The sequence below is a fragment of the Podarcis pityusensis genome (assembly GCF_964106645.2).
Source record: "Podarcis pityusensis genome assembly, chromosome: 12".
NCBI lineage: Eukaryota > Metazoa > Chordata > Lepidosauria > Squamata > Lacertidae > Podarcis > Podarcis pityusensis.
In genome coordinates, this window is record NC_138037.1 from 46,440,247 (window position 1) to 46,453,674 (window position 13,428).

Here is a 13,428-nt window from a genome sequence, read left to right on the forward strand (position 1 = left end):
GGAGAGCCTCTGTTAACTTCTCATGACAAGAGTCTGTTTGTCATACAGCTTCCATCGCTCCTTAAGCATCCATGTGGTTTTGATTTTATCGTACATAGAAAGTTACATGTGGGCTAATGGGCTGAAGGAACTGCCAGAAATTCTATCGGCACCTCAAAATATTATTATGGCCTTAGCGAAGCTAAGATGGCATCATTGCTCAGCACCCTCCCACTCCCAAAAAAGGACACATTATGCCATAGATGCAAATGTGAACCTTAAAAAAATAACTTGGACATATTGGGTAGTTTTATGTCACATCCTTAGGAGTTCAATGGTAGGGAGCTGAATAAGCATTTAGGATTCAAGGACACTTTCCAGCCAGGCAGAAACATTATTATTATTATTATTATTTTATTATTTTATTTTATTTTATTTTATTTTATTTTATTTTATTTTATTTTATTTTATTTATTTTATTTTATTGAATTTTCAAAAGTTAAACATATATACTTCAATACATAATAAATTTGACTTTTCACGACTTCCCACCTCATTTTCCATGGTGCTTTAATCCCCCCCCCCCACTGCACATTGCATTTTCTTATACCTACTCATCAATCGTGTATTCTCTAATTCTTTTTGTTGCTCATAATTCAAATCCTGCTCATGAGTTCATCAAACTATAATATTTCCTTAAATAGTCTGAAAAGGCCTTCCATTCTTCCACAAAGCAATCATTGTTAGATTCTCTTATTTTGGCTGTTAACTTTGCCATTTTTCTGCACAGCCCATCACCTTACTTATCCATTCTTTTTTTGGTGGGAACTTCTTCATCCTCCCATTTTTGTGCGAGAGAATCCTAGCCACTGTTACATACATAAATAACGTAATCACCTTTTTCCTCTTAATCATCTCCTCTCCCTAAGAGAAAGGCTTCTGTTTTTGAGAGGGTTTTTTTTGGTATAATCACTTTGAACATCTTTTCTATCTCATTATATATCATTTCCCCAAAGCCCTCGCTTTCTTACAAGTCCACCACATATGTTTAAAAAAGGTTCCAACTGAGCAGGCAAAAGCATTCAAGGAGGATGTGAAGTAGGGCTGATCAGAGATGCGTCAAGAAGAGTTGGAGAGCTGGATATTCCTCGTGGGAATATCCATGAGAAGACCCTTCTGGGAGCCCTAAGAGGACATCAGTGAGGGTGGAGGAATCCCCAAAGAGACTGCAGGCGAAGAGGGACTTTGCTTAGGCTGCTCAGCCTCCCCACCTAGCAGCTGACATGCGGGATAGCGCAGCAGCAGCAGCAGCAGCAGCAGCAGTTGCTTTTCTGTGCAACCTCCAGCCTCTAGGTGGCGCGAGAGCTTCAATTCTGGTTGTGAGTATTTTTGGATCTAGCATTTTTGGCCTAGATTGGGGAGAGAGTGGCAGAGAGGGTATTTAGAGAGTGTTCCCCACTTACGCATTTTTTCGCTTGTGTGCTTAGGGGCCTGGAACGTAAACCCTGCTTAAGGGGGGGGGGGCATCTGTGTATTTATTTATTACATGTCTCTGGTCATGCAATAAACAACTACATCTCAATTAAAAATAGGTACCAAAATCAGAAATTGGTGCAGTCAGCCAACCTTAAAGGTAAAGGACCCCAGATGGTTAAGTCCAGTCGAAGGCAACAATGGGGTTGCAGCGCTCATCTCACTTTTCAGGCCGAGGGAGCCGCTGTTTGTCCACAGGCAGCTTTCTGGGTCATGTGGCCAGCAGGACTAAGCAGCTTCTGGTGCAATGGGACATGATGACGGAAGCCAGAGCACACGGAAACGTCATTTACCTTCCCGCCACACTGGTACCTATTTATCTACTTGCACTTGCGTGCTTTCAAACTGCTAGGTTGGTAGGTGCTGGGACAGAGCAACAGGAGCTCACCCTGTCGTGGGGATTCGAACCGCTGACCTTCCGATCGGCAAAGCGCAAGAGTCTCAGTGGTTTAGACCACAGCGCCACCCGTGTACCTTTTTCTTAACCTTAAGGATTGTCTGAGGACCCCCTTTAGTTGGTGATGTGTATTATTTCAAATGGTCCTATGAGATTGTGCTTTTTGACTAGTATATGTAACTCTTCACCTCTGTTGAAATGTGGTAAGCTAGCTCGGCTGTATTTGCAGGCCCTCCCGCTTATTCTTAGGGACGCGGGTGGCGCCTAGGACTTGCCGATCAGAAGGTCTGCAGTTCGAATCCCCGTGATGGGGTGAGCTCCCGTTGCTCAGTCCCTGCTCCTGCCAACCTAGCAGTTCGAAAGCACATCAAAGTGCAAGTAGATAAATAGGTACCGCTCCGGCGGGAAGGTAAACGGCGTTTCCGTGCACTGCTCTGGTTCGCCAGAAGTGGTTTAGTCATGCTGGCCACATGACCCAGAAGCTGTACGCCGGCTCCCTCAGCCAATAAAGCGAGATGAGCACCGCAACCCAAGAGTCGGTCATGACTGGCCCTAATGGTCAGGGGTCCCTTTACCTTTACCTATGTAATACTTCACCTCTTTTGAAATGTGGTAAGCTAGCTCGGCTGTATTTGCAGGGCCCTCTCACTTATTCTGCTGAGTGGGCCCTGGAATTCCACCCTAAAGTCCGGTCCAAACATCATCTTCGATGTATGTACTTGAGGGATGGAGAAACTGCAGTCCACCAGGTGTTCTTGGACTACAGCTGCCATCAGTATGGCCAGCTGGCAGGAATGATGGAAGTTGGAGTCCAACAATATCCAGAGTCTCACAAGTTTTTCCACCCCTGATGTAGCAAGTCCCAGCTCTATTGAGGTTTTGGCAGCCTCCTTAAGACTCACTTATTCACCCAGGCATTTGCTGGCTGCTAACTCCTAGCTTGGAAGAAAATATATATTTTTGTCACAGTGGGTGTAGTTTTACTGTGGCTTTAATATCTGGATTTTTTTTAATGACACTTATATATTGCGAACCGCTCTGGGACCACCCAAGCCAAGCGTGGTATACAAACATTTTAACTGAATTGAAAGTACACGATGATCTGCTTATTGTTTGCTCTTTACTACATTCTTCTGTGAAGTTAAAATGTCTCTGGGGTTCAGTATAATGTTTTGGGGGCAGGAGCTGATGTCCTTTTAAAAGGAGGCTGTTTCTCAGGAAATCCATGACTCACACAAAGCCAATTCAAGGAGAATTTTTAAGGATCAGCCAGGGAAATGCCTTTTTGCAAACTTCTTTCTGACAAAAAAAGGCCATGAAAAGACCTCTTCAGAGACTATATGGCAAAAAAGTGACCGCATGTTTCGTAGGAAGAGGTGACAATGGGGAGAAATCGGTGGAGTTAGTCAGAAAAGTGGCAGCAATATTTGGCTCGAGAAAGTCTTTTTAATCAGAAATGATTTTCAGTAGAAGGTTCGTGAACTTGGCTTGAGTATGGTTGACTTAATTTGAGCCTGGTGCAAGATTTACAATCACTGCTCCTGCACTTATCGCGAGCCAGGCTGAAGGAGAAGAAGAAGAAGAAGAAGAAGAGTTTGGATTTGATATCCCGCCTTTCACTCCCTTTAAGGAGTCTCAAAGTGGCTAACATTCTCCTTTCCCTTCCTCCCCCACAACAAACACTCTGTGAGGTGAGTGAGGCTGAGAGACTTCAGAGAAGTGTGACTGGCCCAAGGTCACCCAGCAGCTGCATGTGGAGGAGCGGAGACATGAACCCGGTTCACCAGATTACGGGACTACCGCTCTTAACCACTACACCACACTGGCTCTCAAAACCAGGGGTGTTCAAAACCAGCCTCGGTTTATGAAGGAGTCAGTCCTGCTCAGGAACACGGCACTGTTGCCCTATTAGGGATGAAACTGGCGGCATCTGAAACAGAGATGGGTATCATACCCCTCAAGGGATGCGGGTGGCGCTGTGGGTTAAACCACTGAGCCTAGGACTTGCTGATCAGAAGGTCGGCGGTTCGAATCCCCGTGATGGGGTGAGCTCCCGTTGCTCGGTCCCTGCTCCTGCCAACCTAGCAGTTCGAAAGCACGTCAAAGTGCAAGTAGATAAATAGGTACCACTCTGGCGGGTAGGTAAACGGCATTTCCGTGTGCTGCTCTGGTTCTCCAGAATCGGCTTAGTCGTGCTAGCCACATGACCCGGAAGCTGTATGCCGGCTCCCTCGGCCAATAAAGCGAGATGACCACCGCAACCCCAGAGTCGGTCACGACTGGACCTAATGGTCAGGGGTCCCTTTACCTTTACCTTTATCATACCCCTCAACTGCCCCGATTCTGCTGAGATGGTAAAGCCTTCATGGTTTCTGACTTGAAATCAAGGTATCCCAATTTTGAGGCTTTGTCCCCCACTCACAGCACTTCCCCAGCAACAGATCCTGGACTCAGTTACACAGCAGCAAATAGAACGTTTCAACTGTGTTGCAAAGTGCAATATACAAATGTGAACCTAGATGGCGACAGTGAGCTATGCAAAATTCAATTTATTTTTCAAAAAAAATTTTTTTTAAGAAAACATTTTCACAGCGTTTTTTTTATATGTGTATAGATTCCACCCCTGCCTCTCTGCCCCTCACAACATGGTGGCCGGCTCTGATCTTGGCAGCATGGCCAGGGTGCCACTGGGAGCCAGAAGCAGAGAGACTGAGGGGACGTGGGCTTAAAAGGGCCGTGGTGCAGATCATGAGTGGCTGGCAAGATGGGGGATAGAGAGTGGGAAAGGGAAGGAAGGCTGGTGCCCAGTGCTAGGGTCCCATCTGGTAATGTGCAAGCTAAGGAAGAAAAGAAGAAGAAGAAGAAGAAGAAGAAGAAGAAGAAGAAGAAGAAGAAGAAGAGGAGGAGGAGGAGGAGGAGGAGGAGGAGGAGGAGGAGGAGGAGGAGGAGTTTGGACTTGATATCCCACCTTTCACTCCCATTAAGGAGTCTCAAAGCAGCTAACAATCTCCTTTCCCTTCCTCTCCCACAACAAACACTCTGTGAGGTGAGTGGGGTTGAGAGACTTCAGAGAAGTGTGACTAGCCCAAGGTCACCCAGCAGCTGCATGTGGAGGAGCGGGGAAGCGAACCCGGTTCACCAGATTACGAGCCCACCTCCCTTAACCCCTACACCACGCTGGCAGTAGCACCTCTGAGCATGTACAGAATGCACACACGTCCGTCCTTCTCCTCAGTCAGAAACACCTTGCACCTTTCCTCTGAGGGTTTCCCTGGACTGAATAAATGCACAACTGCAAGTACAAAGCTACTGGAGTGACATAATGGGGTTTGGTGGCATTTTCCAGGAGAAAGTCTTCGCAATAGCCTGCTCTTGGATGTATTAATTTTTTTGCAGTGGGGAGAATGGGTTTAATTGAGGAGGGTATTTTAAGAGCATTTGAAGTAGTTATTTCATAATTGCCAGAGAGATATATGTGTTCTTGATGAAAAATAATCACATGTTGACAGGACGGCGCGACAACCGCCCTCTCTCGATGGCGCCCATACAAAGCAAATGTGCCTTTCGTTCCATCAGATGTTGAGTGCACTCCAGAATGCAATCTTTCTGTGCTTTCAGCTTTCTGTGATTCTTCCTGCAAGATTAGAGATTAAAGGGGACGAAACACTGGAAAGATATCTAAAGGAACAGTCAAGCCTTGCAACACCTATTTCCAAATTTTCCACATTTTGTTTCTAAAACAACAGATACGGTCTACACCGATCCACTGGCAGAACGTGAAACAATTTTTTACCGGGTCAGCTCTCAACAAACCTACACACATTTCAAGTGCTGCGCTGAACTCTGATTTCTTTGAGGTTTCATTTCCCTGTGAAAGGGGCTTCCCTATTTTTCTGCCTCATTGTCAGGGAACTTCAGATTTTCTTTTGAGTTTCCGTGAGGACAGGGTTTTGACTGCCCCTTAAAATAAAGGTAGTAGAGTATGCTGAATGTCCCCTGTTTTCCAGGAAACATTTCTTCCATGTTCTGTAGCCTCCCTGTCTGCCCAATTTGTAAAACCTCATGATTTCTCCTCATCCCTCATTTTTAGTTGTAAAAGTACCCAGAAAGGCAGCAGGGTGCAGATCACTTGGAAGAGACTTTGTCGAATGAAAGGTCACCCGCAAACATCCCTCAACTACCTCAAAACTAAGGTGAGGAGAGAACATTTCATTTCATTTTCATTTCACTTTTAATTTGTATACCGCCTTTCAATAATAATAATAATAATAATAATATTTATTTACTTACTTACTTACTTACTTACTTACTTGTTTATTTATTTATTTATACCCTGTCCATCTGGCTGGGTTTCCCCAGCCACTCTGGGCGGCTTCCAACAAAATATTAAAAATACAACAAAACATCAAACATTAAAAACTTCCCTAAACAGGGCTGCCTTCAGATGTCTTCTAAAAGTCAGTTAGTTGTTTATTTCCTTGACATCTGACGGGAGAGGATTCCACAGGGCAGGCGCCGCCACCAAGAAGGCCCTCTGCCTGGTTCCCTGTCACCTCACGACTCGCAGGGAGGAAACCGCCAGAAGGCCCTCGGAGCTGGACCTCAGTGTCCGGGCTGAACAATGGGGGTGGAGATGCTCCTTCAGGTATACTATATTGCTATGCACAAGGCAGTATACAGCAACAAAAAACACACCCCTTATAATAATCTGATCCAATCCAATGCAGTACAGCTGGTTTAAACTGGTTCTCTTATCTCTTCTGTCATGCTGACTATAAAAGTAAGACCAGAAGGAGCCTAGGTTTCACTTTCTCTTTCTATCTCCTTTCCTTCTGGTGTGGTGTTTAGTGTTATGGTTTAGACTTACTATAAGTTATTGTAAGTTTAAGTTAAGTCTGCTGCAACTGGATTTCTTATGGGCAGTGCCAGTACTGAGTGTATTGGATTTGTAACCGTTGTGCTCATTTGCCTTCAGTAGCAGTAAAGCTCTGCTGAATGAAATACAATTGCCTCTGGTCTATTTTTGGGGAATCTTGCAATGTGTTTAAGTTTTTACTCTGCTAACTATACGTCGGTGTTCTGCTCTGGATCATATTGAGTAGAATCTCAGTGACAAACAGAACAGCTCTTCTTTTGTTATCTCTGTGGATCTGATCTCCTGGGTGACATGGATGTCACGAGGCAATTGAATATGCATGCATACTCTGTCTGTTTCCCTCCCACCCTCCTACCTTTGTGTGGCTCTGGGCACTGGCAACCCATGCTATGCCACTGTCCGCCAGTGTAGTAGCCAATTCTGAGCTTGCTAGACCAATGGTCTTACATGGTATAAGGCAGCTTTCTATGTTCCTAACACATATTTAAAGCACACCACTTGCCCCTCAGAATCCTGGGAACTACAGTTTAACCCCCCCCCCCCGCAAAGCTACAATTCACAGCACCCTTAACAAGCTGCGGTTTCCATGATTTCTGAAGGGAGCTATGTGCTTTTAATGTTATGATGTGGTAGATGTGACCATAGATGAAAGAAGACTTCAAGCATGCTTTTTCTTCATTTGAACCTTAAATCTCTGCAGTCTGTTACTAGTCTACTGATTTTATTTTTGTGAAGCTTGCAATAAAACGGTTGGATTTGGCAGGCATAAATACAATAGTTTGAACAGCTTCAGGATTAATTGGGTACTAACACTTGTAGACAGAGTAGGGCTGTTCTAGTCCCTCACAGAACACTTTAGAAATCTGCTGCAAAGTAAGAAATGAATCAAATCTGCAATGAGGATTTTAAATATCCAGTGACATTTAACCTTGAAGGTTTAGAAGTGGTGTAACAATTTTTTAAAATAACCCTGACAGTAAAAGCTTTCCATTTTGAAGAGTTTATAAAAGGGGGTTAGTTTTTTCAAAATGTTATTATAACCTATCATTAGTCACATAATACATACTTGCAAATTGTATATTACAAATCAAAACACCTTATACTAGTGGCGAGTGCTTAGCACTTCCGGAGAAGATGAAGTAGCCAAAAAACACTGAGATTTTTAGATGGATATTGTAATTTGTGAGTTTTAGTACAGATGCAGGGCTGAGCGCATCTGATAGCATCCAAACTTAAATGGAAAACCCCCTCCTCTGCCTCAGGAAACCACATTTGTAACTGTCACAACAAATGGGGAAAAGTCGTACCAAAGTCATGATTTGGTCTGCCATCTCGTTTCAAAATTACACAAAACAAATTACCGTGAAAATCCCTGAAGTAATTGACTATAGAATAACAAAAATCAAAAAATAAACTAGAATTAAACAAAGACTTCACGAGATGCCGGCTACAAAACTCAAAAAACAGTTTTTAACATCAGCAGTCAGGAGCGCTTCAGCCCTGTTTTTGAGTCTGTTTGAAACTTAAAACCTCAATTTCTCAATAGGGCTATGTTTAAAACTTTTTTTGAGTTTCTGCCCTGTTTTTGAGTTTGTTTGAAACTTCAAACCTCAATTTCTTATTACTACTGCTTGGTTCTCTTAAATAGGGCTATGTTTAAAACTTGTCATTGAGGTTTTCACACCTTTTTTGTAAACTCGAGGAAGCATTTTCAGCCCTGCTCTTGAGCTCGTTTGATATCACTTAAAATCTTATTTCTTTATTTCCTTCTGAGGAAACTGATTAGTTCAGTGAAATGAATTTTGTAGTCGGCATCTCGTAAAGTCTTTGTTTAATTCTAGTTTATTTTTGTTATTCTATAGTCGATTACTTCTCGTTTCAGGGATTTTCACGGTAATTTCTTTTGTTTTGTGTAATTTCTTGGTTCCGTGACTGTCTTTTTTTCACTGATCTCGTTTCAAAATGGCTCCTGGTTTCCCAACATAGATGAAGACTGCCACCTCCCACTCAAGAACTCTCATTGCCAAGTTGGGCAATGATATTTCCATCGGCATCCAAATTCACACTGGTTGGACGCGTTAGGCCAAACTGGGCAATGTACTGCCAGATGAGGTGGTGATATCTTCAGAGGCACCCGATTCAGTGTATTTGGGGCCTGTCATACCTAAAATCTGGTGAAGTTATGCCAATGGCATGTTTCAGTCCGCCATCTTGATTCAAAATGGCAGCCGGTGTCCCAGCATCAATGGAGACCACCACCCCATCTTGGGAACTCTTGTGCCCAGTTGGTGATAGAATCTTGAGAGGCATCTGAATGCTTAGAGAACAGAACAGAACAGACCATCCGGCAGACAGACAAACAAACCACCTTTCAAATTATATAGTAGATTATCTTGTAATTTTTGAATTTCATTTTGTTCACAGCAGCAGTTGATTTCATCATATATTTAATATTTCCAGTTCTCTTCTGGTATGTGTTATTGAATGTGACCAGTTAATCGCTTTCTTTGATTAGGTTGCCAGATCATTTCAGTTAATCATTTCCAATTGCTCCAATTTTTCCTAACGACTTCCAATTTCTTTGGCCCTCTTTACTCTTTCCATGTTTTGGTACAGAGTATACTGGCTATGCTCATTATGTATAAAAGCAGAAGTCCCAGTAAAGGAAGAATGGATACAAAAACTTATGGAATGTGCAGAAATGGCGAAACTTACCGAAAGAATAAAAAATCAAGATAACTTTTTTAAAAAATTAAAGAATGGAAATGATTTATTGAATATTTACAGATAAATTATAAACAGATAAAAACATCGGCAGGATTATTGTAACAAGCTGCAGTTTTATAAGAGTATATATTTAAAGAAGATGAATAGATGAGTAAATTGAGTTAATTTGGATATGCAAAAGATATTAAAAACAAATTTAAGGAACCACAGAAAGAGGGGGAAGGAAGCCAAGTTTTGAAAGACATCTGTGTCCCATTTGCCCCTTTGGCTACCACAGAGTTAATTCTATTTTTAGTTTCAATATAAATCAGTTCAATCAGGTCCTAATGCTGCCACAAGCAACTCATCGCAGTATTTAGCTATGTGATCTCCTTCTTTGAGCTGAAAAGGGTACCGGTACTAAACATGGAGACTTGCATGCGGCTGGCTATTCTTCTCCCATGCAGAAACCATTAAACAGCTGTCACAGATAAATTATGCCATAGTGATAATGGCGGGGGGGGGGAGAGTCTGGAAATATACAAATTGTTTTGTGTCAACAGTTTTTTTATCACTCTGAAAGATAAACCAAGCAATGTGGAATTGTATCCTCCTGTTCCCAGTTTAATTGTTTCATATGTTGTGCTAAACACAATAATAACCAAAGTCTACAAGGTTTTGTTAACATCTGCCGCAGCATGTTTAAAACCAAAAGTTCCTCTATGATCCTTCCAAATTATTCTGAAAGAACCACAGTTTATACAAAACTTTTTAATTCATTCTGGCCTCAGCTAAACTTTCCCATAAATTCATGAACCCAAAAGTTTAATAGCTACTCATCTTCCCTCTGAATTGAGCGCTGTAGCTTCTTTCCAACATATTAAAAGGGACCCTTGACCATTAGGTCCAGTTGTGGCCGACTCTGGGGTTGTGGCGCTCATCTCGCTGTATTGGCTGAGGGAGCCGGCGTACAGCTTCCAGGTCATGTGGCCAGCATGACCAAGCCGCTTCTGGCGAACCAGAGCAGCGCACGGAAATGCCATTTACCTTCCCACCAGAGCAGTACCTATTTATCTACTTGCACTTTGATGTGCTTTCGAACTGCTAGGTTGGCAGGAGCAGGGACCGAGCAACGGGAGCTCACCTTGCTGGGATTCGAACCGCCAACCTTCTGATCGGCAAGCCCTAGGCTCAGTGGTTTAACCCACAGCGCCACCTGCTTCCAGCATATTGGCTGCCTGTAATAAATGCAGACCTTACTCGTTCCTAACGGGAAGGCATCATTAAGACTGCAGAAATGAAAATCCATCTATAAAAAATAAGATTTGTAGAATCTCCACCCAACTATTCTTCATTTGTATATACCCCGACCAAGCATGTAAGCAGGCTTAGCTTCACTGCCTTCTCAAGATTCCACCGCTTTTAGTTTTCAGAAATGTTTCCTTCAATCTCCACGAAGATAAGAAAACATTGATCAGATTTTATAAGAAACCTGTTTCTCAATTGTGCATAGAGGAAGAAAACAAGACCTGCCCCCTAACCTTCTCAGTCATTGGTGGTGGCTAAGCTGTGTACCTCTAGATGTTGTTGGTCTCTCACTGCCATCAGCAGAGGCCAGCACGACCAATGGTCAGGGATAATAGAGACTGTAGTCCGACATAATTTGAAGCGCCATAGTTAATCACTCCTGTTCCAGAGCTTTTGTCAGATAATATTGGGGCATTCATTAGAAAACTTTCTTCCACTGTTTAATATACATAATTTATTTCTTTTCAATTTCAAGAATAATATTTTGTTATTATTATTAGTAGTAGTAGTAATAATTTTATAGGTTGCTGAAATTTTCCTTGTTTCACCAATTTTGCAATCAATTTCTCAAGACTTTTGCACAAGACTTCACAGCCACTTGTGATTTACATGACTAGATAATCGCATGGCTGGCATCAAAATAGGACTTTATTTGGAGAGATCACATATTATCTGTTTATAATACCAGATATTATTTATTTTGTATAATGCATGGTCTCTGTTATGTGATCACTACCCATAAGCCATGAGGACCTCCTTTTCTCTACCTGTAAATACCTTCTTTTATATCTGGATGCTTGGCTAGAGAAACAGAAATATTATCGTTTTCTCAGTTTAATCCAGGACTTCAGAGCAACTGGAGCTGAAACCTTCGTCAACTGTTTCAGGGAGCTGTTTCAGAAATGCTGTGAGACCAGAGCAGGGACTCAGCTACATTAGTCAAGTAGAAGCGGTTACATTTTTTAAATTAATTTTTCAATTTTACATCTTAAGATAACCATTTTACATACTGTTAAATACCCAAAGACTTCCCTCCTTCTCTTTCCTTGGCTCATTTTGTTAATCTTTCATTCCTGCATATTTTACTATAACCATATTAGTTCTCCACTTTTACATCACTGGGACATTAATTACACTGTTGATTTTATCTTCGTGCTGCCAGCATTTTCAGGTGTGTACAGTTATTTTCCATATACCCAATAACTATTTTCCTCTCTGTTCTTCTTGCTTTCTTATTCTATATGTTAAACCTGAAAGCTCTGCATATTCTACCACCTTATGTTTGTCTGGGACCTCTCTCACTTTTCATTTTTGGACTAACAAAACCCAGGCTGCCACTGTTGCATACATAAATAAATTTTGTTGACACCTGGGGATTTCAGTCTGGATTATTCCCAACAGAAAGGTCTCCGATCTTTTTGGGAAAGTTATTTTAAACATTTTCTTCAACTCATTATAGATCATTTCCCGATATTCTTTTACCTTTTTACGTGTCCACCACATACGAAAAACCATTCCCTTCATTTCTTTACATTTCCAACACATATCTGATTCTGCTTTATACAGTGATACCTCGGTTCTCTAATGCAGTGTTTTTTCTGGGGGGGGACACACAGGGGTACACATACCCCTAAATATTTTGTGAATCTAAGTTTGGCCTCATTGAGGGGCAGCATTTCAATATGAGTAGGAAAATGAGAGTACACCTATATATAGGTGTCTCACTCCCATCAGCAGAGGCCAGCATGACCAATGGTCAGGGATGATAGAGATTGTAGTCCGACATAATATATAATATATATATATATATATATTAGGAAAAAAAGCACTGCCCAAATATAATCCGTTCCGGAAGACAGTTAGAGTTCTGAAACGTTCGAAAACTGCGGCACAAAGGGCTGGTTGCAAATTCAATTGAGAAAATAAAAAAACATGCATCGGAAGTCATTCAACTTCTAAGGTGCATTCGAAAACGGAAGCATTTACTTCCGGGTTTTCAGCATTTGGGTTCTGAAACGTTCGTCAACGGAGACGTTTGAGAACCGAGGGACCACTGAACATCTTAGCCAACCTACTCGGAATCAAATACCATCTGTGAATCATTTCCATGTAATTCTCTTTCAGTGAGTAACATGCAGTAAATTTCAAATCATTCTTCCAAAGTTTCTCCCAGAGCTTTAAATTTATGTTGTGTCTTACCTCCCTTGCCCAGTGTGTCATTGAAGCTTTGACTGGCTTGTCTTTTGTTTCCCATTCTAATAAAAAGTTATACAGTTTGGACAACAGCTTGCCCTTATTCCGTTAATAATTGTCTTTCAAATTGTGAGCTTTTCCCCTTCCGTCCTCTCCTGCCGCTCATAAAAGACACTGCCTCTGTTAACAGCAGTATGAATGGAGCACAGCAACCACCATATTTCTCTCTGAATTATAGTAGCAGAGGAATGCTATTATTATTTAAGGGTCATTTGGGGAAAGGAAACATGTCAGAGCTCTGTTCTGACCACCCACTGCTGGTGCAGTTTGTAGTTTATATACAGTAATAAAAAAAAGGGAGGTGCTGCTGACATTATCTATTTCACCAAAACTTTACAAGGCATTTCAAATATAGACCATCACAAAACATCTCTAT